This window comes from Ambystoma mexicanum, chromosome 3p (assembly GCF_040938575.1).
Source record: "Ambystoma mexicanum isolate Mex_15411 chromosome 3p, UKY_AmexF1_1, whole genome shotgun sequence".
NCBI classification, from domain to species: domain Eukaryota; kingdom Metazoa; phylum Chordata; class Amphibia; order Caudata; family Ambystomatidae; genus Ambystoma; species Ambystoma mexicanum.
Window position 1 is genome coordinate 212,650,957 of NC_090925.1, and position 6,280 is coordinate 212,657,236.

General features: G+C 44.7%; 1 non-coding gene across 1 annotated transcript; it reads left to right on the forward strand.

The window, feature by feature from the left end:
• The first annotated feature begins 5,382 nt into the window (after window positions 1-5,382).
• Window positions 5,383-5,660, forward strand: LOC138581628 (small nucleolar RNA U85). The gene has a single exon (XR_011304692.1). It is a non-coding gene; the product is annotated as a small nucleolar RNA U85 (small nucleolar RNA).
• The last annotated feature ends 620 nt before the right edge of the window (window positions 5,661-6,280 follow it).

Consider the following 6,280-nt stretch of genomic DNA (forward strand, 5'->3'; position numbering starts at 1 on the left):
TCTCTTGTTTGGTCTTCATGCTTTGCTAGAACTTCTGTGGTGTTATGCTCTACTATGTAGCTTGATTGCTAACCTGCCCACCGCATAGTTTTACCTTTCACTTCCCTTCTCCTAGGTACCACACATTTGAGTATCCCCACTGGGTTTTGCTCATTTGCAGCACTGTCATTTTGGCCCCTCTTAGGGTTTGCTCCCTGGTGTCCTGATGTGACTTTGGCCACCAAGAGCTTAATGCAAGGGTGTTCAACGTGTTTGCCCTCCCATGTCCAGTGTAATTAACATGACTGGCCCCTAGATCTCACCATTCCCTCACTTCTGAAATCTCCATCGGAACCTTTCTTATCCACAGTCTACATGCTCTTTTCTGCTCTTCCTGTGTCTTCCTCTCATCGACACTGCACACTATCTGCTGCCAGATACCCGCCCACTCCAGTGTGCCTCAGGTTAACCTCCTCGGCTAACTTGATGGAAGTGCATGGCTGCAGTAGATGGATCAGAGTTGCTGATGGGGCCTCTGTTAGCATCCCTGTACTAACTCAAACTAACTGCTGATGTACCAACTAATCCACTCACTTGAATACCTCTCCCAACAGACCTTAAACTGAACATTAGTCAACTTGCACAGTACTGGCCAATCATTGCATCTTCATACCACAGGCTCACATGGCTACCCCATGGTGCAAATGCATCTGCTCTTGGCACACAGCACCTAGAAATGGACATGAACAAAAGGCTGTGGGTTCTTTCAGGATTCAACACTACTGAAAATCTAACTGGCATTTCCCTTAACCTAATCCCTTTTCGCTCCACCAGAGCACCTAGAGACGATGCAAATTGCAGCAGTGTGCTTTGTAACTCCAGCTAAAAAACATACACTGGGGATTATAGAACCCATAAGTGGGCATGATTCGGATGCAGGCAAAGTCTTGCTTTGCTTAAATGACCAGAAAAGCTTCCAATCTGTTCATTGTCTATTTTGCAAAGGGGGGTTTAAACTGTAATAGCAAGAGTTTACTAATTGGTGATGGGCTCTACTTTGATGCCTCTTCATAAAGGAACGACAAGATCTTCTAGCTAAATGGGGGCAGTAGATGTTTGTCCCAGAATCTAATCTCACTTGCTCCCTCCCACATTAAACACACCCCCTGGTTTCAGCAGAGTGCTCAAATCTCCTCTTGCTTTGTCTGAAGCCACCCAATCCTGTTTTTCTTGGAATTCTGGGACTTTTTGCATTTCCAATTTTAAACGTAGAGCCAGATTTGTGTAAAGGGAAAAAACAAAGCCTAAATGCCCACCTCTCAAGTTAAGCTCTGGTGGCTGTTCAGGGGCCTGTTTGGGAATGTTTGGAGACATGCACTCCACTCCATGACTGCTGAATTCGTCAGCAGCTCCTGTTTTAACTGGTAGGATGAAGTAATTGGCCACTGAAATGTTCTCACTAGAATTTTCCGAAACTAGTTTAAACGATTTCCTACCCTTCCAATGTTTCTGTAACTAGTGGATCCAAGGTTTTTTCTGATGGCGGAAAATGTGACCTGACCAAAAAGTGCATATGTTCTATTTTTGTCTCCCCAATTATGGGTAAATAAACGTGCTACAATATTTTCTGGGTTCCATGTCCTTCTGATGTTTGAGGCGCATGCATATTATGGGGGTTTTATGGTTTTTGCATCGCAAACCTAGCATATATTTTCGACGGCAAAGGTTTCGTTGGAAACCTTTTCTTTGGAAACCATATTGTGGTTGTTTTAATGCAGGAAGTGCCACCAGACTGGTGCTGAGTGACTGGGTTCTTTCTTGTGTGGTTGGCTGAGACCTGCCTGACTATCGTGTACAACCACATCTTTGTTTCCTTTGTCCTTCCGCTTTGCTTCAGTGAGTCTTGTCCCCATGGCAGTCTTGGTACACATACCACATCTAACGTTCCCACAGTGCTACTGTGTGCTTCGTAGCCCAAATTATCTATGGGTGTGGACAGATAAGAACATGTGATAGATTTCGAGAGCTATATTTCTCTTTGCCTTTTTGAGTCTGTTCTTGCACTGCAGTTAGCTCAAGGTTGATTTGTGTTTCATGCAACCTTGCATGGGAGGGGAGACCGAAGGGAGAACAAGGCCAACCAGCTTACTAGGTGGCATACACTCAGGTCGTAGCCCATAGACAGGAAGGGGGAGGGTTGTGGGGGTGCGGGGGTAATGGGAAGAAGTACACCCAGTCAAGCCAGACATTGAAGTGCTAAGAGGTGCTCATGGGTTGTAACTAAAGTGCTGTGGCAGAGCAGGGCTCGGAGGAAGGTGCAGAAGACTGGCGAGTAAGCTTGGGGACTAGGGAGGCTCTGAAGGTGCACCAAGCAGCCAAACCGTGGCTGAGCCGAAGTAGCGGCTAGAGGGAAAGAAAGCGGCGGGAGGTGTTCAAAACAACTTTGAGTATCAAAGAAATGCAATTAGACAATTATGAACAAATGATAATCACAATAAAGGAAGCGGCTAAGGGAGGCTAAATAGTCCTTCTGAAAACAGACTACATATCAATGCAGAGGCACATCTAAATGTCACTTGTTATGAAAAAATAGCAGAGAACCCCCCCCTGCCCCGCATTATGGATGAATGGAATACCATGAGCACAGATTGGCATGAGAATTCCCCGACCACATGCCAAAGTTTTCCGCCTTTGGGTACTTGTACAGCCGCTAAGTAGAATGATGCTCGTGTGATGTCATCACGCATCTGCCACGAGTACAACCGGGTACGTGATGTCATCACGCAATCGCGTGATGATGCATATAAATAGTCGGCCATTTTGTGAGATCCGTATCGACTACAACGATCGGATCTCGCATGCGGGTCATGAAACGGAATTCTGTAAAGCACAAACCCAAGGTGAGTAAGGGATTTTGATTTAATGTACAATCCCAATACAAACAGGGTTATAACGGGACCAATAACCTTTTTGGCTCAATCTTTTTGTTTACATTTTCTACTAGTTGGCCAATATTTGCCAAGATGAGCCTAAAGCATGAGAGATCAGCTCAACAGCATAAAACGTGAAACAAGGACATAATCAAATAGATTGGAACTAATACTTGAAAATCTTGATCCTTTGAAGTAAGTCACCTAGCTACCCTGTACATTTACTTTCATTACTATTTAACGTGCATTGAACCCAAAGGTAGAACAAGCATCCAAGCCTAAATATTCTTGTTCCCTTACCTTGCAGGCAAAATCATGTTTTGAAATTAATAAACATCAAACTTGACCACTACAACCCTCCTGATGAACCATCCGAGGGGAATGGAGAAACCCATGTAGAGGGGATATCCAGTTTTCCTTGCCAAGAAATGGCATTTTGAATTGCAAATCTCAGATGTGATAAACAGTCTTAAAGTTTTTTTAATGAATCTATTTTCAAATTGAATGGAACTATGAATAATCTGTGAAAAGCAAGCATCAAATTATCTGTATGAATGTAATACAGAGCCCACACAGACGAAATATAATTTAATAAACTACTATTTAAAACTCTTGGAGCGCACCAAATCATCTCTGTTGCTACTTTCAATTAAATTCAAGCACTGGACAGTCACATTGTTTCAGAGACCTGGTGCTGCAAACATAATTGAAACATAAACCATAGCAGGAAACTCACCATAGCTGTTCAGACTGGACCAAATTAACATTTTTGCAGGTTGAGAACTAGACTGTTGCAGTAGTCCACCCTAGAGAGGATCATGGCTCTGGAGACTGAGTCTCTGGGGGAAGGTGAGAAAAGGTAGAATACCTCTACGGAGGTGCAGTTTGTAGTGGGACTTACGTAGTAAAAAATATTAGTGATGTGAGACAAGGATAGAGTGGATTCAAAGATGACCCCCAGATTTTTTTGCCTCGTTGGAAGGTGGAGGCGCAGGGCTGGCCAGAGGAAGGCGGCAGCAGGGGTCCCAATAGGGACAGTCTGTCCTACTGGCATTGAGGTTGTTTGTAGCACACCACGAGTGAATTGACAGTCTGGTATGAGGTGAGGAAGAGGCTAAGGGTAGCCTGAAGGAGAACTGGGCCATGTACCCATTGAAAAACAGGGGATAGGTGTGATGGGGGAGAGGAAGGACCCCCAATTCCACCCGGGATGGGCAGCCAGTCAGAAAGGTTAGCCACGCCAGATGGCACCCGACAATACTTTCCACATGAAGCTCTGGTCTTATCTTTTAAAATACTGTCTTACCCTTCTTATTACACTAATCCCCTGCTTTCGGGGCTTGATTTGTGAATATTTGAACACCATAAATTACATTTTCGTGTTTCCTTTTGCACTGCTCGATTTCTCTGACCCCGGCAGGCCCTTTTGGTGAATGAGTGTAACGTTGACTGGCTTTGTCACATCTTGGTCTTCTGTTGTGCGCTGTGGGTCCAGCAACTGTCTTAAAAGTGTCACCAGCACCCAGTGTTTTACCCCAGGAACTAGCCCGCAATAATTTTCCCTTTAGGAATTTGGTTATGCCTTTTACAATTTGTAATCTCCTTGTTTTCTATGTATTTCTTCTTCAAGGCTCCTCCTCTTGGCGGATGAACACTGGAAAGTTAGTGACCGGTAGCTTTTGCTTAGAATTGGATGTCGCACTGCTTTCATCTTTGCACCGGCTGCAGTTCTGATATTACTTTGCGGTTGAGATGAGGCTTGCCATTACTGCATTACCAGCAGTGTTTTGAGTTCAGGGTGTTATGACTGATTGCTTCTGAGTTTCTGGGTTTGTTCACACATGGCTTCTTTTCTCCTGCAGCCTGTTTTCTGATAATGCAGCATCCCAACATCTGTCAAGTGAGAACACGATTTCTGCAACACTTCCTGGGGACTGAAACCTGCATGCCTGGTGAGTGGGCATTTGGGCAGGCCCATGTGATTTAAGCTGACCCACACCTTTCAGGGACTTTACAATTGCCCAATGTTCCCCCATTCAACTGCTATTTTTGCATGTACCTTTCCACCTTACGAGGGTTCCAGATGAGTGGCAGCCCTACTTCCTCACCTCTCTAGGAAATATGCTGGTAACATTGAAGATCTTGATCTCCATCTGTCTCACTCTACTGACAGATTGGATTGGTGATCTGTAAACTGGTTTTGTGGAGGCATCTGTTCCTAGCTGCATATACCACTTTTTTTTTTTGTCGTTTGCGCATCCTTCTCCATAATGAACTTGTTTCTATCCACGGACTTTTCTTTTTATCGTGTCTTACCAATAATACTTTACCATTACTATTCGCAGTGCACAAGAAAAATAAACTTCTGGATCGCTAGAATAATTAATATTAAAGCGGCATTGGAGGAAATGTGTTTTTAAAAATCTCTGCAGTAGCTCGCTGTCCCCACATTCCCCCAACTTCACATTCAGAAGCCAGATGATCCTTGGGCGAAGGTGACTGGGCCTGGCCCTGTTGCCCCTTACCTCCAACCTGGTTCGTAATCTTGGTGGGTGATGCTGAGCTGTGCACACTTTGTAAGGCCGGACCAACAATACTGCAGACTCTTTCCTAAGCTGCCTGAAAGGAAGAGGTAGTCTGGGAGGAGCTGCAGACAAGCGGTTTCCCACGTCTATGAGGTCAAGGGGTTACAGGGCTGTGGTCACATGCAGCTGCATGGTAAGATCAGCAGTCTTTGGTAATCTGATGGCAATGAACATTGGAGTATGTTATGTTGAGAGTAACCTTGAACTGGGTGCACGCCCTCCACCGCAGTTAAATATAATTTCTTTACCAGCACATGTCTGATTTCTTGCCTGTTTTCTTCTGTCTCCTTACCTATTCAGTTGCTGCTTTGCATTGGTGACTTGGAAAGACGGAGAACATCCGATCTTATCCTGTTGCCAGTCTGAAGCTCATTTTGCTTCTGCAGCGACTGCTGAATCTGTTTGAAGGCTGCCGTTGGGCCACCTACCTAGGCATAAGGACCATCATGTGGTTAAGGTAAGAGCACAGAGGCAGTGTTCTTAGATTTGCCCGATTAGTTTAAAATAACCTGTCGCTTCAACATGACTGACCACACTGGTCTGGCTTTGTCCAGATCTTTCTCTCTCCCAGGCCATAATGTTGGTGGTCTATGGCAAGTTGTACCTGCTCGCTGCAAACAGTACTAACTGTATTGCAGTGTCAATTGTTTTTGCCATGTTAGTCGGATGAGAGATCCCGAGAGTGGGTACACCCAATTATGACTAGTTCTAATTGGGTCGAGTATAATGTAACCTGGCTACAGTGCAACTAGTGTGGCATGACTTTAAATCCTTTAGTACTAAATG